Source organism: Giraffa tippelskirchi, chromosome 1 (assembly GCF_054371585.1).
Source record: "Giraffa tippelskirchi isolate mGirTip1 chromosome 1, T2T-mGirTip1v1.2.pri, whole genome shotgun sequence".
In the NCBI taxonomy this organism is placed as follows: Eukaryota; Metazoa; Chordata; class Mammalia; order Artiodactyla; family Giraffidae; genus Giraffa; species Giraffa tippelskirchi.
The window spans coordinates 42,315,663-42,340,587 of NC_137275.1; the positions used below are offsets into that span (position 1 = coordinate 42,315,663).

A 24,925-nucleotide genomic window follows, 5' to 3' on the forward strand; every position below is an offset into this window, starting at 1 on the left:
TATTGCTAACATAAACCACAGCTTCTAATGGTAGAGACTTTGTCTTGTTCAGTCATATAGCCGTAGACTAAAATGCCTGGCCATAACATATACCCAATAATTTTTTTAACATAAGTAAATGCAGAAACTACGTTATTTAGAGAATATGCTGTTACTAATTTATCCTTAAATACCAAACTGTAAATTTGAGTATTACTCCACATTATAACTTAGTTGCCCAAATGGAGATTGTCTAGATTGTGCCAGTTGAGAGTTTTCACTCATACTAGCCTACTAATCAGCCACTTAAAATTAATGCTCTGATAACTTTAGTTGGTAAAACAGATATTCACAAAGAAAGACAACAAAAGATGAAGAAAAGAAGCGAGGGAACTACAGAATGGGTAGAAAACATTTAGTAAAATGTCTTATCGTGGAAAGCATTGCCAAGTTCAATGTCCTGAATTTTCCTTTATGTTTTCTTCTAGGGCTTTTATAGTTTTATATCTTATGTTTAAATCTTTAATCCATCTTGAGTAATTTTTGTGTGAATATCCAGTTTTTCCAGCACCATTTGTTGAGGAGACTGTCCTTTTTCCCTTGTGTAGCCTTGGTACCCTTGTTGAAGATCATTTGGTCATATGTGCAACAATTTGTTTCTGGGCTCTGTATTTTGTTTCAGGGCTGTTATGTATCTGTCATTATACAAACACTACACTGTCTTGATCACTATTGCTTTGTAGTATGTTTTGAAATTGGAAGTGTGAATCTTCCAGTATTATTTTTCTTTTTCAAAATACTTTTTGGACTATTTGGTATTATTTTGGGAAGCTTTGAGACTCCATATGAATCATATGAGTGGTTGCTTTTTCATTTCTGCAAAAAATGCTAGTGAGATTTTAATAGAGATTACGTTGAATCTATAGAGCACTTTGTATACTATGAGCATATTCAGTTCAGTTCTGTCGCTTGGTTGTGTCAGACTCTTTGTGACCCCATGGACTACAGCACGCCAGGCTTCCCTGTCCATCACCAACTCCCGGAGTTTACTCAAACTTATGTCCATTGAGTCAGTGATGCCATCCAGCCATCTCGTCCCCTGCTGTCCCCTTCTCCTCCCGCCTTCAATCTTGCCCAGCATCAGGGTCTTTTCCAGTGAGTCAGTCCTTCGCATCAGGTGGCCAAAGTATTGGAGTTTCAGCTTTAGCATCAGTCCTTCCAGTGAATATTCAGGACTCATTTCCTTTAGGATGGACTAATTGGATCTCTTTGCAGTCCAAGGGACTCTCAAGAGTCTTCTCCAATACCACAGTTCAAAAGCATCAATTCTTCGGTGCTCAACTTTCTTTATAGTCCAACTCTCATATCCATACGTGACTACTGGAAAAACCACAGCTTTGACCAAATGTACCTTTGTTGGCAAAGTAATTTCTCTGCTTTTTAATATGCTATCTAGGTTTCTCATAACTTTTCTTCCAAGGAGCAAGTGTCTTTTAATTTCATGGCTGCAGTCACCATCTACAGTGATTTTGGAGCCCAAGAAAATAAAATCTGTCCCTGTTTCCATTGTTTCCCCATCTATTTGCCATGAAGTGATGGGACCAGATGCCATGATGTTAGTTTTCTGAATGTTAAGTTTTAAGCCAACTTTTTCACTCTCCTCTTTCATTTTCATCAAGAGGCTCTTTAGTTCTTCTTCGCTTTCTTCCATAAGGGTGGTGTCATCTGCATATCTGAGGTTATTGCTATTTCTCCCGGCAATCTTGATTCCAGCTTGTGCTTCATCCTGTCCAGCATTTCTTATGACGTACTCTGCATATAAGTTAAATAAGCAGGGTGACAATATACAGCCTTGACATACTCCTTTCCTGATTTGGAGCCAGTCTGTTGTTCCATATGCAGTTCTAACTGTTGCTTTTTGACCTGAATACAGATTTCTCAGGAGGCAGGTCAGGTGGTCTGGTATTCCCATCTCTTTAAGAATTTTCCACATGTCTTCCAATCCACAAACATAGATTGTCTTTTGATTTCTTTTAGCTATATTTTATAGTTTTCATTGTACATGTTTTCACCTCTCTGGTTAACTTTATTCCTACATTTTTTTTTTTTTTTGGTGCTATTGTAAATGTAGTTGTCTACTGAAATTTCTGTTTTGGATTGTTCATTATTAATGTTTAGCAACAGAACTGATTTTTGAGTGTTGAGTTTGTATTGGGCAACTTTGCTAAAATCATTTATTTGTTTTAACCATCTTTTTAGGTGTGAAATCTTGAGGGTTTTCTACATATATGATCATGCGATCTGTGAACAGAGGTAATTTTTTGCCTCGTCCTTCCATATTTGAACGACTTTTGTTTCTTTTCTTGCCTAATTGCTTTAGCTAGGACTTCCAGCTCTATGTTGGTTACAAGTGATGCAAGTAGGCATCCTTGCTTTGTCCATAATTTTTCAGTTTTCTTTCAGTCCAAAAGCTTTCATTTTTTTATTGTCGAGTATGATGTTAGCTATGACTGTTTCATATATGCTGTTGTTATGTTGGGGTGGTTTGCTTCTGTTTCTAGTTTGTTTAGTGTTTTTATTGTGAAAGAATGTTTGATGTTGTCAAATGCCTTCATTACTTGAAGTCATCTTCCCCCACCATCTTCATTCGGTTGATGTGGTATATGACAGTGGTTGATTTTCATGGTTTAAATCATCCTTGCATTCTGGGTATAAATACCACTTGATCATGGTGTATAATCCATTTAATGTGCTATTGAATTTGGTTTGTTAGTATTTTGTCTGAGGATTTTTGCATCAGTATTCATCAGGAATGGAGAAGGCAATGGCACCCCACTCCATTACTCTTGCCTGGAAAATCCCATGGACGGAGGAGCCTGGTAGGCTACAGTCCATGGGGTCGCTAAGAGTCAGACACGACTGAGCGACTTCACTTTCACTTTTCCCTTTCATGCACTGGAGAAGGAAATGGCAATCCACGCCAGTATTCTTGCCTGGAGAATCCCAGGGTCGGCGGAGCCTGATGGGCTGCCGTCTATGGGGTCGCACAGAGTCGGACACGACTGAAGCGACTTAGCAGCAGCAGCAGCATTCATCAGGAATATTGGTCTGTATTTTTTGGTGTGTGTGTCTTTTTCTGCTTTTGGTATCAGTGTTGTGCTGGCATCATGAAATGAGGTGGAAATGTTCCTTCCTGTTTAATTATTTGGAAACGTTTGAGGAGGACTGGTGTATTCTTTTTTAAATGTTTTGGAGAATTTTTTTCCTGTGAAGCCACCTGGTCCTAGGCTTTTCTTTATGGAGATCTGCTTTTATTTCTTGATTTGTTGTCGTTGTTCAGTCGCTCAGTTGTGTCCAACTCTTTGTGACCTCATGGACTGCAGCATACCAGGCTTCCCTGTCCTTTACCACTCCTGGAGCTTGCTCAGACTCATGTCCATTGAGTCAGTGATGCCATCCAACCATCTCATCCTCTGTCATCCCCTTCTCCTCCCGCCTTCAATCTTTCCCAGCAACATGGTCTTTTCTAATGAGTCAGTTGTTCACATTAGGTGGTATTGAAGCTGCAGCTTTAGCATCAGTCCTTCCAATGACTATTCAGGACTGATTTCCTTTAGGATGGCCTGGTTGGATCTCCTTGTTGTCCAAGATTACTCTCGAGTCTTCTCCAGCATCACAGTTCAAAAGCATCAGTTCTTCAGCGCTCAGCCTTCTTTATGGTCCAGCTCTCACATCCATACATGACCACTGGAAAAACCATAGCGTTGACTATACAGACCTTTGTCAGCAAAATAATGTCTCTGCTTTTCAATATGCTGTCTAGGTTTGTCATAGCCTTTCTTCCAAGGAGCAGGTATCTTTTAATTTCAGGGCTGCAGTCACCATCTGTAGTGATTTTGGAGCCCAAGAAAATAAAGTCTGTTTCCATTGTTTCCCCATCTATTTGCCATGAAGTGATGGGACCAGATGCCATGATGTTAGTTTTCTGAATGTTGAGTTTTAAGCTAGCTTTTTCACTCTCCTCTTTCACTTTCACCAAGAGGCCCTTTAGTCCCTCTTCGCTTTCTGCCGTAAGGGTGGTGTCATCTGCATATCTGAGGTTACTGATGTTTCTCCAGCAATCTTGATTCTAGCTTGTGCTTCTTCCAGTCCAGCATTTCTCATGACATACTCTGCATATAAGTTAAATAAGCAGGGTGACAATTTACAGCCTTGATGTAGTTTCTCAATTTTGAACTGGTCCATTTTTCCATGACTTCTAACTGTTGCTTCTTGACCTGGATACAGGTTTCTCAGGAGGCAGCTAATGTTTATTTCTTGATTAATTCACTTTAAATTATTCTCTTGATTTTGCTGAGAACGATGAGGATTTAGCTTACTTTTGTTGTCCTTAATCACTCATCTCTCTTCATCCCAAAGTTTGGAACAGTATAATTAGTTCTTTCATTTGGTACCTTGCAATTGTAAATAAAATGTTTCTTAGACATTATATTTTAAATCCCTACTATGTAAGATAAGGATAGTAGGGCCTTTATCCATTTCTCTATCTTGTCTTTTCTTCTCCTTCATTTTCGTTTCTATCTTTTCTTTTGTGTTTGACCAGGTTGATCACGTAACATTTTTATTCTGTTGTATAATGAGATTTAAGACATTGCAGTGGTTAAGACTTCACGCTCCCGATGCAGGGGGCACAGATTTGATCTCTGGTTGGGGAACTGAGACACTGCATGCTGCATGGTATGGCCAAAACAACAAAAACATTCAGGGTTTTCAGTTCAGTTCAGTCGCTCAGTCGTGTCCGACTCTCTGCGACCCCATGAATTGCAGCACGCCAGGCCTCTCTGTCCATCACCAACTCCCGGAGTCTACCCAAACCCATGTTCATCGAGTCGGTGATGCCATCCAACCATCTCATCCTCTGTCGTCCCCTTCTCCTCCCGCCCCCAATCCTACCCAGCATTAGGGTCTTTTCCAATGAGTCAACCCTTCGCATGAGGTGGCCAAAGTATTGGAGCTTCAGCTTCAACATCAGACCTTCCAATGAACACCCAGGATTGATCTCTTTTAGGATGGATTGATTGGATCTCCTTGCAGTCCAAGAAACTCTCAAGAGTCTTCTCCAACACCACAGTTCAAAAGCATCAATTCTGCGGCGCTCAGCTTTCTTCACCGTCCAACTCTCACATCCATACATGACCACTGGAAAAACCATAGTCTTGACTAGACGGACTTTTGTTGGCAAAGTAATGTCTCTGCTTTTAAACATGCTATCTAGGTTGGCCATAACCTTCCTTCCAAGTAGTAAGCGTCTTTTAATTTCATGGCTGCAGTCACCATCAGCAGTGATTCTGGAGCCCAAAAAAGTAAAGTCTGACACTGTTTCCACTGTTTCCCCATCTATTTCAGTAGGTTGATTCTAAAAGCTGAACACAATAAATTACAGTTACTCATTTAGCTGTTTGTTTTTCATGAGTACAAAGTTATAATGGAACTCAAAAACAAAATATGATATCAGGGTAAGTTTGGTTATCTTAGGGCAAATTTTTTCACAGTCATGCCACTAGTTTGCCTTATATTCTGACTTGTTTGTTTAATCTTGTTCATCTTCCCCCTCTGCAGTCTGTAATTATCTTTTTTTCCTTGGTAGAAATGTTTCCTGCTTGAATCACAGTATCTTTTATTTCTTGGAAGGAATCCCTGGTTTTCCTAGAGACATCCCTTTTAAAGTTTTCCTACTTCTTCCTTCAGTCTTTGTAAGAAGGAAACCTGCCGAGTATCTGACATTCTGAGATACTCTTTCACTGCATTTCTAGGTTAGATATACTGTTCCTTAGCACATCTTCCTGTTTCATGCCATTCTCCTTTTTGCTGGAATATGTTTGAAATTAACTTCAATATACAGGATACTTAAGGTGTAAACATTCTTGGATGCTTAAACATGGCTTTCACCTGGTTCATAACTGCTTGATAGTTTGAGTGTAGAAATTTAGATTCAGAGTGAATTTCCTTTTGAACTTATGAGCTTTTCTCTGTTCTGTTTAGATCAAGATGGTAAGAAATCTGATGCTACTCTGAGTCTTGTTATATTTTAATAATCCTTTCTCTCTCTCTCTTTGGAAACTTTAGTATCTTACTGTTGTCTTTGTAGTTCTGGGATTTTATAGTTATATATCTAGGTATATGCCCAGTAGTTCATTTGTGTCTGACTCTTTTTGCGACCCCATGGACTGTAGCCTGCCAAGGCTCCTCTATCCATGGAATTTTCCAGGCAAGAATACTAGAGTGGCTGCCATTTCTTCCTGCAGGGGACCTTCCCAACCCAGGGATCGAACCCACATCTCCTGTGTCTGCTGCGTTGGCAGACGGATTCTTTACCATTGTGCCATCAGTGAAGCCCTGTGTCTAGGTATGAGTTGTTATTCTATCTGAACTCTCTGGAGTTGATAGACGTTTTCTGTTGAAATGCAGGTGTTTCTGTTCAGGTATGGGAAATGTTCTCACTGTTTTTTGGTGATATTTCTTGGTTTTCTATGTTCTTTCACTTTGGAATGCTCATCAGCAGAATATTGGCTTTCTGGTTTGATCCTTATGTCATATCTTTTATGTTTTCTGTCATGGCCTTTTTATTCCTTATTCTTACAGATTTCTTTAGCTATATGTTCCTGCTTTTCTGTGAATGTCTGTAAGCAGATTGTAAGTATTCCAGTACCTTTGCTTATTTTCTGTTGGTATTATTTCAAGAGGCAACATGGTATAGTTGTTAAAAGCATATACAATAGAACTAGACTGCCAGACTGTGTCTGTTAAGATCCCAGCTCCACTACTTAATAACCATATGACCTTAAGTAAATTAGTTAACCTTTCTGTGCTCTATTTTTGAACTATGAAATGAGGATAACTACTTTGTGGGCAAAGGAGTTCATATTTGTAAAGTATTTACAACAATTGTTGGTGTTGTAAAATCTGCATCATTGTAGCATTCTGTTTTTGTTTTATTGAATGCAGTTCTTTAGAAGTGTCTTAAGGATATTTTGATTGTTTAGTCTTTTTCTTCTGTACCTGAATACTTTGTGAGTCTTCTGGGGTTAATTTATTATTCACCTTTGTCTTTTTCTAGCTGTGATCTTTCCTCATATGAAATTACATAGTTGACTCATGTATATTGCTACAGGAATGTCTTGATTACTTTCTGTAGCTACAGTGGGGTGTTTTTTTCTTGTTGGATAGGTGGGTTTTTTTCCTAATTGCTTTCTCTGTTTGAAAAGACTGGTTGGTAATTCTTAGTACATAGATGGAGTGTCTTGTCTGCTGGCAAGTTTAGGTTTAGAGCAGAAGAGCAGGGAACCTATTGTGATTCTCAGGAGCTTTCTTTTTTTTGTATTGACAACAGACTCGCTGAGCACTAACATTCCTCTGGTTTCTTTATGAGCAGTTTGCCAGATTTCTGCTAGATTTCTTTAGAGAAGAGTAGCACAGTTTTTGGCTTAGGGGTGCCACTGGGCCTTGCCTAGCCAAGGAATGGATGCAGAGAAAGGAGACAAGTAAAACTTTTTCCTAGGTCACCAGTATTCAGCCTCTTTATCTGCTAACTTGAGTCTAGAGTCTCAGAATGATTGGCTCAGGCCTCCACGGTAGTCCCTCTGTGTGTGAATTTTGCACTGTGCTTTCCCTAGTTTTGCTTAACCTGTTAACACACTTTGGATCTTCTTTCTATTCTCTAGAAATCTACTGTGTCATTTCATCTCTTCATAACTTCCTACTCCATTCTTTTCATTGTTTTATAGATCTTAAACTTTTTGTACTTCTGTGCTGTCTTACGAGTAGGCATTCCAAAGGGGAAAGTGAGACAAAACTGTCGTCATTATTTTTCATTCTCCAGGTTTTTTTTTTTAAGAAAAAAAAAAAGTGAAAGGAATTGTCAGTTCATTTCTAAATACTTCTGTAGTAAAAATTTCTGATTCAAACAACGTAAAAAGGTATTTTTTTAATACAAACCCACCAGGCTCCTTTGTCCATAGGATTTCCCAGGCAAGAATACTGGAGTGGGTAGAGATTTCCTTCTCCAGGGGATCTTCCTGACCCAGGGATCAGACCCAGGTCTCTCGCATTGTGGGCGGATTCCTTACTGCCTTGGCCACCAGGGAGGGTAAAATTCTTCTATATGTTTTTTTAAAAAATAAAGATATTTTCTTACATAAACTCTATCATCATATCTAACCAAATTAACCATAGTTTCTTAATATCATATAATACCTAGTTCTTATTCAGATCTTTTCCAGTTGTTTGAAAAATACCTTTTTATATTGTTTGAATCAGAATTCAGATGGGATATTAGCAGTTAGTTATTATGTTTCTTGAGTCCTTTTTTTCTTAAGAGTACAGTTTGTTCAGGAGAAGAGTGATATCCGTTTGTAGATCACCTTTGATAGAAAATGTTTGTACCAGCTATATATTATACAGTTCTGCTCCAGTTTCTTAAGAATTCAAAACCTTCCTCAAATAACATACGCTTTTGTTTTAATGGAATACGTATACAACAATATTACAGAATAGAATGATGAACTCTCAGCTTTAATAACTATCAACTCAGGACCTGTTTTGTTTCATCTATACCTTCAACTGTGTACCTTCTCCTGAATCTGTTTGAAGCATATTCCACATCTAATTCATCCATAAATATTTCTAAGTATATATATATATATATATATAAGAAACTAGGTCAGTTCTGTAGAATATTTCACATTCTGAATTTATCTGGTTGCTTCTTCCTGATGTCATTTTACTTACTCCTTTTCTATATTGATTTAAATTGAAAGTTTGATCTAAAGCAGTGTTTCTCAAGCTTTTTTTCATTATTACTCCTTTAAAGGCCCTTTTTAGACATTTTTTTTTCTTTATTGTCTGCTCCCTGAGACCCAAGAGTAGAGCATTGTGCTTTGGAAGGCAGGAAACCATTTTAATTTCTATTGGAGATTTTTTCACCCCTGGATGTGACACTGCAACTGTTAAGAATGTACAATATAAAGATGTGATTCTGTAGTTTGACTCTTTGTTGTTGTTGTTTAGTCGCTAAGTTGTGTCTGACTCTTCATGACCCTGTGGACTGCAGCATGCCAGGCTTCCCTGTCCTTCACTATCTCCTGCAGTTTGCTCAGACTCGTGTTCATTGAGTCGTTGATGCCATCCAGTGATCTCATCCTCTGTTGCCCCCTTTTCCTCCTGCCCTCAGTCTTGCCCAGCATCAGGGTCTTTTCCAGTGAATTGGCTCTTAACATCAGATGACCAAAATATTGGAGCTTCAGCTTCAGCATCAGTCCTTCCAATGAATATTCAGTGTTGATTTCCTTTAGGATTGACTGGTTGGATCTCCTTGCAGTCCAAGGGACCCTCAAGAGTCTTCTCCAGCACCATAATTCGAAAGCATCAGTTCTTTGGCACTCAACTTTATTATGGTCCAGTTCTCACATTTGTATATGACTACTGGAAACACCATAGAAAAACTGGAAAAAGCAAAGAGTTTGACTCTTTACATAAGAACATTTTATAAGTAGGATGTGTTATAAAAACATAATTCCTAGGGGGTATCAATTTTCATTTCAGTGAATAAAACTCCATGAGGGCAGGAACTTGGTGTTTTTTCCCCCTTATCATTGGATATGTAGAACCTGTCATAGTAAGTGAATGAATGAGCAAGGAACAGAATTTCCAACTCCTTCTCTAGTAGAACTGTTGGTTAAAAGAGAGATAATCCAGTTAATGTTGTGAAATCTTTTGTTTTTGTTAATCAGTCTTTAAAATAGTACTTTTCCTATTGAAGGGTAATTAAAATTCTTTTAACATGGTGGAAAGAAGTTATCATTAACATTTCTATTAATTTTCATTTCAGTTGTTAATAAAATTTAATGATGATCGTTGGACTGTTCATAAAACCATACTGCAAATAGAGAGTAATAAAAAGCACCTATCTCATAGGGATGTTGTGAGGATTAAATTAGTTAATACAGGTAAAGCACAGCTAGACTTCACACATAATAAAATGCTTGGCAGTTATTCATTAGTAATTGAGGATGGTGCTGGGACTGACTTCTTTCCTTTCATTTTGCAGGAGGGCTCCTGATGGTTAGTTGATCAATTCTTCCATTCATAGTGAGGTTGGCAGTTTTCTCTCAGGCCCTTGCAAAAGCTCCATGAAAGGATCATCCTCCTTAAGACTTTCCATCAGCTTTCTTTCCAGGGGTCCTCTTCTAAGACCCTTGACGATAGAGGACTGAGAAGAGCTGCAGAATGGTTATTATATTGCAGTCAAGTGGTGAGGGCTTAAAATGAACTCTGCCTGTTAGCTCTGTGTGACTGAGAGATGCAGGGCAAATTGTTTCAACTCCTTACTTTCTTCCTTGGCCCATATATCATCTCAGAGAATGACCTCCTCATCTCTTTTCTTACTCTGAGCAGCCACACTCAACTTCTTTTACTTTCACACAGATGCCATATCCTCTCCTTACATCTGCCCCTTTGAACATGCTGTTTCCTTTAATGTAACATATTCTTTCTCTCCCCACCCCAGTTGCTTTATTTGGTCAGATCCTACTCATGCTTGCATTAATTGCCTCTTTTTTAGGAGACATTTCCTAACAAATTCCCACCAGACTAGTTTGTATCTCTGCCATGCTCTCCTTTCACACCATCATGGTTTTAAAGCCTTTCTTTCATCCCATTTGGGGTAACCCTACAGACTGAGCTCCAGAGGGATCGATAGAATCTGACATGTTCTTTGCTGCATCCCCAATTCCTGGCACATAGGAAGCCTCAATTAATGGGGTATACATGGATGGGAAAAAAAAATACTGGCAGTATTGTTACTTAGAATTTGGTTAACATTATTTCCACAGCTGCCCTTGTTTCATGGATTTTTAATTTTTTTTTTTCCTGTAAAGCTGCTGACACTTAGAAGCTGATTTTGTCACAGTGTAAGATGCCTTTGGAAAATTCTGCATTCCTCTTAGATGAATCTTTACAACTTGGTGAGTTTCACTAGATATCTTCAGTCTTCATTTTGAGCTCAGAAGTATGCCTTGTCTTCTTGTTTTTCTTTTGACATAAATATTGGGTACAGTGAGGTTTGCAACCTCCTTGCAAGGAGCATAGGACAGATTATTATAAAAACATTTAGAGCATAGCCTGCTACCTTCTTTGATAGCTTTTATTTATCTTTAGAATTTTTATTCTTAAGTGAAAAATTATTTATTGAAAGATAACTGATATCCATATGTATTTCAGCAGTTCTTGAAATTCTTCAGAGTTACCATCTGAAAGTAAGAACTACAATTTGTCTTTTTTTTTGAGAGAGAAAAGTGATTTGCAAATGACTGAAAAGTAGAATAAGAATTATTTCATGTTGGGTTTTAGGTTTAGAGATAAAGAATCAGTTGACTGTGGTAAAGACAGGCCAGTCATCTGCTGCAATTCCAGCTTATAAGCAGGTCTGTCCATCCGGGGTTTGCACACTACCAAAATCCAGCCTACTGCCTGTTTTGTATGACCTGTGAACTAAGAATAGTTCCATTTTTAAATGGTTGGTGGAAAAAAATCCTTGAAGAAGAATACTACTTTGCAATTATATGAAACTCAGGTTTAGTATTTGTGAATAAAGCTTTATTGAAATACAGCCAATCATATTTTTTTTACATATTGTGTATGGCTGGTTTCAGGCTATAGAGGCAGAGTTAGGGAGTTGCATCAGAGACCTTAGGGCCCAGAAAGCCAAAAGTATTTACCTTATGACCCTTTTAGAGTAAGCTGGAGAAGGAAATGGGAACCCACTCCAGTATTCTCGCCTAGTGAATCCTGTGGACAGAGGAGCCTGGTGGGCTGCTGTCCATAGGGTCGCTTAGAATCGGACATGACTGAAGCGACTTAGCAGCAGCAGCAGCATAGAGTAAGTTAGCTGACCTCTGCTCTACCTAGTTGGAAAAGTATTTATAGATTGAGTGCTAAGATAAGAAGTGAGTTAGGGAAAATTAGAGGGAGATAAGAGTTAATGCCCAATTCTCAGTGACTGAACTTACACTTTTTTTCTCTCCTGGAAAGTGTAATCCATATCTCATTAGACCTGTGTTGCTGTTTTCAAGCAGGCAATTAGTTGACTCTGGTATTACTTTTCTTCTAAAGTGAATGTGTATGGACATATTAGGAAGAAAAGTAAAATAGTACTGTCAGTTTTTTGCCAGGTTTTAGTGTTACCATAATGTCTTAAGCAGTGCGTGTGTGCAAGTCGCTTCAGTTGTGTCCAGCTTTGCGACCCAGTGGACTATAGCCCGCCTGGTTCCTCTGTCCATGGGATTCTCCAGGCAAGAATACTGCAGTGGGTTGCCATGCCTTCCTCCAACGGATCTCCCCAACCCAGGGATCGAACCCATGTCTCTTATGTCTCCTGCATTAGCAGGCAGGTTCTTTACTACTAGCGCCAGCTGGAAAGCCTGCTTACACAGACTGTCCTTTAAATCATGATTAAAAGAAGCAGATATCAAGCACACAAAAATAGTAGGTCATATTGCCTTGCTTAAGCCACACCCTCATGGGAAACAGCAGTGATAAAAATTAAGCCATGAATGAAAATTGGACTTAGTTATGTTATTTAGGGTTGGTGAATTTTGTGCTAGCCACCATGGTCAAATGATTAACTCAAATTAATAGAAAACCAGTGTAAATTGTGTTAAAGAATAATAAAAAAAGTTCTAGCTAAACTGTAAAAAGCTATAGCCAAAATAAAAATAAACTACAAAAGTGACTTTAACAGTTCGTGATCACACGACAGCTAAGACTCAAACCAGGATTAGATAACCCATTATGCTTAGCCCTAAACTCAGATAATTATAGTAACAAAATTATTTGCCAGAGTTCTATTAGCAATAGCTTAAAACTCAAGAGGCTTGATGGTGCTTCATACCCCTCTAGAGGAGCCTGCTCTATCATTGATAAACCCTGATAAACCTCATCAGCATTTACGAATTCAGTCTGTATACTGCTGTTTTCAGCAAACTCTAAAAAGGAATAATAGAAAGTGTAATTATTATACATAAAAATATTAGGTCAAAATGTAACTTGTGGGATTGGAGGAAATGGACTTTTTTTTCTATTTCAAGAACATATTTCTTACATACAAAAGTTTTTATGAAACTAAAAACCAAAGGAGGCTATGGTAGTAAATTTAGAATAGAGTGCCTAGTTGAATCAGGCCATCAAGCATGCACACTCCATCCATCACCCTCCTCAATTATTAATAACCTTTATAACCTCTTAGCAAGTACCAAACACATGTGAGGAGATAAAGTCTTAATGAGGGAAGCATACTAGAAAGTGTGCTTGGATAAATCAAAGGATAGCATAAATGAAAGCACTTAGTTTCTTTTACCCTAGGAGTTTCATAATTTATGGGTACTTTAAATCTGTCCCAAATCTCCCACAAATTCAACTGTTATAAGCAGATTAAATAAGTATGAGAGATGGAAATTTAAAAATTTGGGGTGCTATGTAGAAAATACTGTAAGGGCATGATAAAAAAAAGCATTGAAAGTAATATAAAACAAACTTTTCCCCTTTTAACTTTTGTATGATTTAACTAGGAAATTTTTAACAAAGAGAACTTAAATGCCCTGAAGCCAGATGAACTTCTTACAAACAGTTTATTAGAACAAGCTCATGTATATAGCAAAATTCTGAGAAGATTTATAAGTAGAGGTGGCAAGCCTGACAAGCCTGATGAAAGCTGGTTGTCCAAAAAAAAGAATCTTAGATCTTAGTTCAACTTTACAAACTATTAAAAAATCAGAAATTTTAATGTATTTTTAAATGTTAATCTAAAAAGTGTCAACTCCTTAGAAACAGGATACAATCTTATCTGGAGAGTAAAAATAACACCATAGTTGCCTTAAAAAACAGCCATCAATTAAGCATTCAAGCTTGGCAACACATTTACTTTAATACCAACAATAAATTGACTCCTAGTTTAATATTGGACTAATCTGTTAATTAAAAGAAGCAATAATGTTAATATGACTAACAGGAAATATTTCTTCTTGCATAAGCTTATATAAGTAATGAAATCACTGGTAGTTAACAACAAATCTAAGTCAATGTTAAATTATTGAGTAATTGAGTATTGTTAAATTATAAGAGTAATTTTATACTCTTAACCTGACACAGGTAAGCACCTACCTAAAGATTTTTAAAAAGTAAAAGGAACTCGACAAGTACAAACCTTGCCTATTTACCGAGACTATCACCTCTAGCCTGACTAGTATTAGAGGCACTGCTTGCCCAGTGACATCTATTATCCTGACCATGCAAAGGTAGCATAATCGCTTGTTTTCTGAATAAAGACTTGTGTGAGTGGCCACACAAGGGTTTTCCTATCTCTTACTTTTCATCAGTGAAATTGACCTTCCTGTGAAGAGATGGGAATAACAAAATAAGACCAGAAGACTGTACGGAGCTTTATTTAATTAATGCCCCCCCCAAATGAACTAAATCATCATGGGATAATAAAACTTTTATATGGGTTAGTGGTTTTGTTTGGGGTGATCTCAGAGAACAAAAAAGTCTCTGAATGATTAAAATTTAGACCAGATAGTCAAAATGTTTGATCACTTATTGATCCAAAAAATTGATCAGCGGAGCAAGATACACTACAGATAACAGCATAGTCCTACTCTATAGTTCATATCGACAGTAGGGTTTAGAATCTTGATGTTGAGTCAGGACATCCCAATGGCATAACCAATATTAAATATTCGTTTATTCAATAAAGTCCTATGTAATATGAGTTTACACCAGAGTAATCCAAGTCAGTTTCTATTATATATTTATCCCAGTACAGAAAATACAGAAATAAGGCCTACTTTTCAAAAGCACCTTAAAACTAATTAATTATATAATCTTAATTCATGAAAACACCCTGCCAGAGAACACATGTTAGACTGCAGAGCCTCGTAATTGTATAAAAAAAATTGTTATTAGAGGTTCAACTTTCCTCCTAACAGAATGTTTAAAATTAATATTCTAACACTCTTCAATCTGTTTCTTCTAGCCGTGGCATTCCTCACACTAATTGAATGAAAAGGTATTAGGTTACATACAACTTTGAAAAGAACGAAACTTCACTGACTCATATGGCCTACTATAGCCTATCACCAACACAGTTAAATCATTAAAGAACCATTATGACCAGCCAGTCCTCAATTTGCATATTTATTATTTGCGTGTTTATTTTTGCATATTTATTATCACATCCATTCTAAAAGTAGTAGTATATACCTTTTGTGCAGTTTCTGTTTTTTTCTATGTAAGGAGTTTATCTGTTAAGGACATTATCTGTTTCTATGTAAGGAGATATATCTATTATCATATTTTTATGTAAAAGTACTAATATTATTTGGAAAGTAGTTGGTGACTGACTCAGTAGAACAAGGCTAGTATGTACATTGGGGATTAAGGTACATGGTCCCTTTTGGAGTCAATGGATCGATTGGAGGATATTTTTAAGGAGTCTTTTGCAGCCTGACATTGGCAAATTAAGTCCTCTATTAGGAGATTTAAGACCACAATTTTAGGATCTACCTTTCTTGTGCTCTTCTTTTCTGTGGCTTCCCTGGTGGCTCAGATGGTAAAGAATCCGCCTGCGATGTGGGAGACCCAGGTTTTTCCCCTGGGTTGAGAAGATCCCCTGGAGAAGGAAATGGCAACCCACTCCAGTATTCTTGCCTGGAGAATTCCATGGACAGTGGAGCCTGGCAGGCCACTGCCCATGGGCTTGCAAAGAATCGGACATGACTGAGTGACTATTACTTCTTGTGTCTCTAGAACATTTCACAGTTCTGTGCCATTTGACACATTTACCACTCTGCATCCTAGTTGCTGCTTTTTCAGAATAGAGAAAAATAATACCTTTCCTGTCTGAAAGCAGGAATCTTAGGTTTGCTAAATTATAAGTTTCTTAAGGGTGAGTACCATGCCTAATTTTTAAAAATTATTTGATCTCTTTGTAGCTATCATAGATTTGGCACATAGTTGGCACACAGTCAATGTTTGTTGAGTAAAAGTACACGATATCTTGTATCTCAAATAGCTATTATTTCTATGCATGATCACAATAATTCCAGTTCATTTAAAGATTTGCTTACTGGGATTAGGTGTCTTTTTGTTACTGTAGGAGAGAATTTTGATGAAAACAGTATTTTTTTCTGAATCCATTTCTGAATTGATTCCTTACAGATAGCTGTCAAATCATTGGCCAGATTTGTCTGTTAATTAATAATTTTTAATTTGTCTAATTTATAATTTTTTGACATCTTGAGGGATAAGATTTAACAGTATCAAATCTAGAAACCTTTTGATAATAAAGCTTTAAAAAATATGTATACTAAAGCCACTCTTGAGTAGGAAGTTTTATGTATTCTCATCTAAGTCTTCTGAAACTTTTCCCAACTCTTCAGTTGAATTTCTTTTTTAATGAAACTTCCCTGTTTGACTTGCTCAAGAACCTATGTTTTAAAATCGTGTCTTGCAGAATACCTTATAAAGACGAGACAATTTAAAAGGTGTTTAGCTGAGGAAAACTTTTCCAGACTAGAGCTCAGGAGATACAATGGCTAAATCCAATATATGACTAAACTGAATCCTAAACTGGAGGAAGAAGAAAGCCCTAAAGAAAGGACTTTATTTACTCCTTTTAAAAAATAGACATTAGATTATAAAAGAATATCTTTGTTCTTAGGAGGTACACATTTAAGTTTTTGGGAGTAAAAGGGCATGGTATATGCACCTTACCCTCAAATGTTTCAGAATATATGTTTATCTGTATGTAAAGATGACGATACAGATGTTAGAATTTGGCAGACTGGATAAAGTATATATAGGAGTTCTAACATCACAGTTAAATAGTACAATTTAGAACTTAAAAATCTTAGGTATAGTTTATTAAATTTTCATCTATCGTGTACTTTTCTTTAATGTTCAGTTCAGCTTGTTTCAATAAAAACCTATTTAAGTTTTCCCTTGGCTCCATAAATCTTTTTTAAAAGGATATCTATTTTTTATTATCTTAAATATTTTGAAAGAAATTCAAGAGTAAGCATCTATTATAATGTTTTTCAAACTGGGTATAAATAATTGCAGACTTTTGGGTGGGCATTTACATTGTGATATGCATTATTTTTAAAGCACTTTACATTTAATAATTCATTTTATTTCAGAGCAGCATTATGCTTACACCTTGTTTTGATATGCTTTTTTCAAGTTTGGCTTCCCTTGTGGCTCAGCTGGTAAAGAATCCACCTGCAATGCAGGAGACCTGGATTTGATCCCTGGGTTGGGAAGATCCCCTGGAGAAGGGAAAGGCTACCCACTCCAGTATTCTGATCTGGAGAATTGAATGTACTGTATAGTCTGTGGAGTCGCAAAGAGTCGGACATGACTGAGTGACTTTTCAAGTTTAGCTAGACCAGAGCTTAGATGCTAAGCCTCAGAAGCTTTGTGTTTTCTTATCTCCTTTTTTCCAGATATAGACTGTGGGAACTGGTGATTTGGAGCTCAATATAGAAAATTGCTTATATATATATTGAGAAAAAATACTATCTTAGAATTATCTAGTTTGTACGTATAAGTCTAACTTCAGGGTAGACTTTTGTTGCCCTCATAATGTGGGAAGGATCCACACGTAAGACTATTCTTCAGTAATTGTCCAGAAAAAGAAAGTAAATATGACTTTTAGTACCCAAGTAGGAGGCAGACTGATAATAGAAACCTAGTTTTACTAGACTTCAGTTTCACCAAGTAAAATAACCAAAAAATTAAAAATAGAAAGATCAAGGGACTGATGTAGTATTGCTAACTTTTAAATGCTTTATATTGAATTAAAACATGCATATTATACAGTGCATAAATACTGAGTGTCATTTTGATGAAATTTTATGAAGTGAACACTCGTTTAATCAATACCAATACCAAGGTCAAGATATAGAACATTTTCATCAATCCTGGAGCCTCCTTCATGCCCCCTGACAGTCATCACGCTCTCCGAAAGGTAACTGTTATTCTGGCTTGATTCAATATTCATTGGTATTGTCTATTTTTGAACTTCATTTTTTTTATGATCAACATCTTGTTGGCAGGAGTCATTCATATTGATTCATATAGCAGTGGCTCATCCTTTTTCATTGCTTTGCAATACTTCATTATTTGTATATACCACAGTTTATTCATCCATTGTACGGTTGATGAGCATTTGGTTTATTGTCAGTTTTTGACTACTATGAACAGTTCTGCTGTGAACATTCTTGAGCATGTGTTTTGGCACATATGTATGCCTTTCTGTTGGATAAATAACCAAGGGGGAAAATGCTGAGTCTCAGGGTATTTGGATATTTAGCTTTTGTAGATGCTTCCTAGTTTAGTTTTCCAAAGTGGTTGAATCAATTTACACTTCCACCAGCATTGTACATGAGTTCTTGTTTCTCTTCATCCTCAACAACACTTGAAATTATTAGTGTTTTAAATTAATAACTCTTCTGCTGTAAATCTAGTGAAATTTTTTGTAGTTTTGTTATTCCCTGATAACTTAAAAGGTTAGCACATATTTATATATGCTTATTGATTCTTTGTTTTATCCTCTTTTGAGAAATGCCTGTTCATGTTATTTGCCTATTTTTCTATTGGGTTGTCTGTCTTACAGATTTGCAGTTCTTTATTTCTAGGATAAGTTTCTTGATAGATTAAGTATTGAAGATTTCTATCCTACTTCTTTACTCTTTTAATATTGTGTACTAATATAATTTGTTAATTTTAGTAAAGTCTGTTTCATCAAACTCTTCTTTTATGGTTAGTGCTTTGTGTGTTTTAAGGATTCTTTGTCTCAAAGCCAAGAAGATAATTCTGCTATGTTTTCCTCTATAAACTTGAGTGTTTAGGTTTTTGCATGGTGTGTGGTAGGATTCATGGTTTATTTTGTTTTCCACTTGGAAATTCATTTGGTTCAGCATTACTTATTGAAAGGACTATACTTTCCTGCAGAATTCAGGAGTTAAGGTGACATTTATTTGTGGGTCTATTTTTGGACTCTGTTTCTGTTCCATTGGTCTCTTTGTTGTTATGCCAGTGCCATACTCTCTTAATTATTATAGCTTTAAATTCTCCAACCTTTGTTGTTCAAAACTGCTTTGGTTGTTCTTGCCCTTCTGAATTTCAATTAAGATTTTATACTCAGCCTGTCAGTTTCCTAAATAAGTAAATAAATAATAAATCCCTACTTAATATTAAGCAAGGTAAATATTTTTTATTTCTTATTATTATTGTTTAGTTTAATGTTGAATCTGTAGATAGATTGGATATATTAAATATCTTTCCATATTGAGGCTTTCAATATATTAACCATAGTTTATCTCCCATATATTTAATCTTTTAAAATTACTCTCAGAAATGTTTCGTTTTGTGTGTAGAGGTCTTCCACATCTTTTAACTTTTAAAGTTAGTGATATTGTGATTATGTTTTTTTTAAAGTCCTTACAGTTTATAAATTCATACTAGAGTATTTACAGATGAAATAGTATAGTTTGGGGGATTTGATTCAAATAATACAGAGGAAGGTGGAAAGGAATGGGGAAGGGGCAGAATAGGTGAAACAAGATTGACCATGATTTGATAATTACTGAAAATAGGTGATGGATACATGAGTTAATCATGATTCTTTTTTACTTTTGTGTGTATTTGAAATTTTCCATAACAATAGGTTTAAAAATACATGTTAACTACCGAAGATTGAAACCCAAATATATAAGAATTCGAAAGTTTATAATAATTCTTTAAAAATAACTCTCATTTCATTACTCTGGAATCATTGGTAAGTGAAAGATGGTTTATTTTTTATTTCCTGCATAGACTTTATTCCAGGGTAACCAAACAGTTGAGAGGGAAAGTTGACTGTTATAGAAGAATCATAGGTAGTAAATGCTAGGAGAATGATAGGATTAGAAACTCACCACAGTGCAATTTCTGATAGAATTGTGATTTAGATAATGACCAGTTGTGTGTATGCATGCTCAGTTGCTCAGTCGTGTCTGACTCTTTGCAATACTATAGACTGTAGCCCACCAGGCTCCTCTGTCCATGGCATTCTCCAGGCAAGAATACTGGAGTGGGTTGCCGTTTCCTCCTCCAGAGGATGGAATCTTCCTGACCTGGGGATTGAACCTGTGTCTCCTGCATTAGCTGGTGAATTCTTTACTGCTGAGCCACCTTAACTACTAAAGCCATGAGGTGAAAGTCTGTTGGGAAATAGGTATAACATAATGAATAGGCCAAAATGGAGTAAGCCTCTGACTGATTAGAACGAAACACTTAATAGAATAGCAAAAGCAGCTAGCTGTTTAAGGACTCTGAAAATTAATAATAGGCAAATTGAGAAGTCATAACTTGAAAAATAGCCTGTATAGTGGTGAATATACCTTTTCTCTCTTTCCATGACCCAGCTTTGACCAAATAGTGGGCTGAACTAGGGAACTGCACAGTGGGTATGGAAGTTTGCAAAAACCCCAAGAGAAGACCCTTATTTCTTACCAGAAGACAAGGAAAAGGAAACCACCTCCCCTTTTTTTCACTTTTTCTCTCCCAAGCCTGCCCTGATACCATCTCTGCCTATAGAGTTGCATTGCCGTGGTAGCACAAACACTAAAACTGAGAGAAAACCATTTTTCTTGTCAGGGGATTTAGGGAAAAGGCCTGTGAAAATTGGTGCATGCTGGAGAAATCTCACAGGGAAGAGGGCTAATGTGAAAGGAGACCCACAAAGGTCCCACCTTACTCATGAGCTACACATGCCTGGACAAACCCATAGAAACACAGAAAAGACAGAGAACTGACCTATGATGTAAACCACTGTTCAAATCCTAGACTTGCTGGAGTGATGCATGCAGAGGATGAACCCAAATAACATAGTGAATACTTTGAAAACTGAGCTGACAGTAGTACTACCACCCTTAGAAGGCAATATATAACTTGTAGTATAAACTTAGGCAAAAAAAAAAAATCATATTCTCCAGAAGGTGTTAACAGAATCTTAATTTCATAAACTAATATTCAGAATGCCTAGGATATAATACAGAATTATTTTACATACAAATAAGCAGGAAAATCTGACTATTTTTTACAAGAAAAGACAATAAATAGATGCCAACCCTGAGATGATTCAGATGATGGAGTTATCGGAAAAATTTTAAAGCAACTGCTATGTTATATCCCTGGGCAGTGAGGCAAAAGTGAACATTTTTGAAATGAATAGAAAGATAGTTCTTCTCTGATATAGAACCATATAAAAGAATCAAGTGGTAATTTCAGAACTGAAAAATATATGAAACATGAATTTACTACATGGACTCAATAGCAGACTTGAAGATAATCATCAGTGGAAATCTCAAATCATGTTTCTTCTGTATCAAGGGTCTATCTTTCTTCTATAAAGCTTGTTATGTCTAGGTTGCATCCTATGAAGCCTGGTCATAGGCCTTCTAGCTGTGAATTAGCATGCCATTTACATATATCTCTTTTATCCTTAATTATTCTTACATGAAGGGCTTCCCTGGTGGCTCAGCAGTAAAGAATCTTGCCTGCAATGCAGATGTGGGTTCCATCCCTGGGTCAGGAAGATCCCGGTGGCAGAAAAGTCGGACATGACTTAGGGACTAAACAACAACTCTTACCTGAATACTGCAAATATGTCTGTATCAAGGGAGTTCCGAGTTGGAGTATCAGAGGAACTTGATACTTGGAGTATCAAGGGAACAGATTCAGATAGGGTCTTGGGCTGTGATTTTCCCAGACTTTGTCATTTCAGGTAAGGTTCAAGCAGTCAGTCAGTGGATTGAAAAAATAATAGTCAGCTAAGATACTTAATATATCCATGTAGTTTTGTTTATTTGAAAGCTTTAAAAGTAAATAGGTATAGAAAAGTGGAAATGGACAACATATAGATAAATCATGCACTGTAAAATCTTACAAGTTAAAGGAAATGAATTTTATCTTGAAAATAAATGTAGATATAATAATTTTAGTGAAGAAGAAATACATTGATGATGGCAGTTTTCTGAATAATCTGTGGTTCAGAATGCATCGAAACCTATTTGAGCTAGTTTTCAGATGATTGTGAACTTGCTCGACCTACTTGGCTGCACAAAAGCAACCTGGTAGTTTACTGAAATTTTAATAGATCAAAACAGTCGTCTTTTTTGTGAAGTGATTGCACTGCAAAAAGAGGAATATTTGTGGCTTTGACAATGTTAAGTTTTGGTAGTATTTACGTGCATCTGGTGGCCTCATTGATGAAGTATATGTCAAAACGTTGTTATAAGATTTATACATATTAGTTGTAAGTTATTAAACATCTTATGAGCTGACCCCAAACCTATTATTTTCGTAGTATTACTTAATCAAATTTCTTGACAGGTCCCTGTAGTTTTATAGCACTGATAAAATTCTGTACTTCTTTTGAGTTGATAGAATTTACTGTCTCTTTTTCTGGAGACCCATCTCAGAAATTTACATAAAGTGCTTCTTAAAAATAAAACATTCCAGAAAGGCTGGGATCGATCAATCCTGTTACACATCTGTTTGATACTTACAGATTATGCCATTTTATATGGTGTAGCCCATTCAATAATTGTCCAAAAGGGAAATCTGCTTTCATATTTATTTGGATATTAAAACTATGACTTTGGCCATTGAGAAAAGCATGCCTTGAGCCTGTTGCATATAGCAATAAAGTTAGACATTCAGTTGCATTTGAACTCATGCAACTGAGATTCTTATCTATAGTATTTCTCAGTTCCCTTCAAGAAAGACAAAAGGAAAAGAGTTCAGGTAGTTACAAAGTTCTGAATGGTGATACAATCTTATCTATTGATGGATCAGATTGTTTAATGTTTATCCCCAGAAGATATTTTGTGTTCACCAGAGAGTTTTCTTGGGTCATAGTATGTGGTAGGCAGAATAGTGGTCCTTCAATGATGTCCATGTCCTAAGTTCCCAGAAACTGTGACTGTTAGGTTTGATGACAAAGAGGAGTAAAGGTTGCTAATCAGCTGACCTTATAATGGGATCATTATCTTGGATTACCTGGGTGAGCCCAGTGTAATTACAAGTGTCTTCCTAAGGTAAGAGGTAAGAGGGAAGCAAAAGAGATGACAACCTGAGAAGGATGTGACCTGCTCCTGGCTTTGATCACTGAGGAGGGGATCCCTGAGCCAAAGATTGCAGGCAGCCTCTAGAAGCTTATAAAGACTGGGAAACAGATTTTCCTGTTCAAATGTCCAGAAAGAAATGCAGCTGAGCTGACACCTTGAGTTCCTCCCAATGGTAAATGGTAAGGCCTGGAGTGAGAGCAAAACTCCTGGCGGAGAGAGATCTGTTGGGGCAGGAAATGGGAAGAGAGTGTGCAAAAACAATGTTGAGGAAATAGGATGTTTTGCTAATGATAATGTGTCTAGGGGACACAATCAAAGGATTTTGAAAATTGGGAAAGAAAGGGGGAAGGTATCAATGTGGAGATATACAGAGTGTGTAGGAACAAAAGTCTAGGTGGTGTGGGGTGACCTGAGTCTTGATCCTCTCCTGGTGACTGATATGAAGGAAAGTAGGGCATAATGGGATTAGTCCCTGTGGTTTCCTAGATAGATTATTGTGACTGTGGAGGGAGAAAGGGTTTGGGAAAGGCAGATTTATCAAGAGCAGCCAGAGATTTTAGACCTGTATTAAGTTTCTGTTACTGCCATAGAATGACAAACTTAGAAAGTACTGCAAACTTAATGGTTTAAAACAGTACAAATTTATTATTACTATCTTACAGTCCTGCACCTCAGAAGTTTCATAAGAGTCTCACTGAGCTAAAGGCAAGAGGTGTCAGTAGGGCTGCATTCTTCCTGGGAGCCTCAGAGGAGAGAGAATGTTTCCTTGTATGTTCAAGCTTCCAGAAGCTGCCTATATTCCTTGACTTATGGCTGTCTTCTTTCACCTTCAAAACCAGCCACATTGCCTACTTTTCTTTTGTCTCACATCGCTCTGACCATGGACAGGAAAGGTCCTTTGCTTTTAAAGACTTGTGTGATTACATTGGATCACCCAGATAATCTGGCATAAACTAACTACTCATGTCAAAATCTTTAACCTTATTGCATCTATGCAGTCCCTTTTTGAAATGTATTCACTGATTTCAGGGATTAGGGCATGGTCCTTTTAGTGGGGCCTTATTCTGCCTACCACAGGGTCCCCTCTTTCTTCCTGTGAATACTAGTGTAGGGCTTGGTGCAGGATGGTATCCAGGTTTAGGGTATGGTACCTGGTTCAGTATGTAGTTGATGCTGAGTTTTGGGCTTGAACTCTTGCTGCACTTCAGATCTTCTGTGAGGCTCATTTGAGGCTGAGGACAGTCTCGGGCCTCACTCTCATCTCAAAAAATGGTTAAGGTGCTCATGTATTCTATGGACCAGATCAGTCCATCACACGAAGAGGGAAAGTGAAAGTGAAAGTCGGTCAGTTGTGTCCGACTCTTTGCAACCCCTTGGACTTTCCATACAGTCCATGGAATTCTCCAGGCCAGAATACTGGAGTGGGTAGCCTTTCCCTTCTCCAGGAGATCTTCCCAACCCAGGGATTGAACCCAGGTCTCCCACATTGCAGATGGATTCTTTACCGGCTGAGCCACAAGGGACCTCAGACATTATTTGAAGAAATAAATTTGTTGAATAATTGCAGTAGTATTGTATGCTACCAAGAGAGCTGTGTTAATCTTTCAGTTTTTCAAAAACACTTTACATCTAAATATTGACAGGGTAGAATTTTGATAGCATTTGATGTTTGTCTTGAACCAGAGTATTCTTTGGTTCTAAGAGGTCTGTTTCGTGAGACT

General features: G+C 37.0%; 1 protein-coding gene across 50 annotated transcripts in view; it reads left to right on the top strand.

The window, feature by feature from the left end:
- Window positions 1-24,925, top strand: part of CLOCK (clock circadian regulator) — a 119,580-nt gene that overhangs the window by 17,355 nt on the left and 77,300 nt on the right. For 22 of the 50 annotated variants that reach the window (XM_081589393.1, XM_081589646.1, XM_081589298.1 and 19 more), the window contains one exon: window positions 10,914-11,000. The exons of 21 other annotated variants lie outside the window; for them this stretch is intronic. The gene's annotated coding sequence lies outside the window, so the exon portion shown is untranslated. Of the gene's footprint in view, window positions 1-10,913; window positions 11,001-17,951; window positions 18,059-24,925 lie in introns of all 50 variants that reach the window. 7 more of the 50 variants (XM_081589365.1, XM_081589565.1, XM_081589480.1 and 4 more) reach the window with 1 other exon arrangement.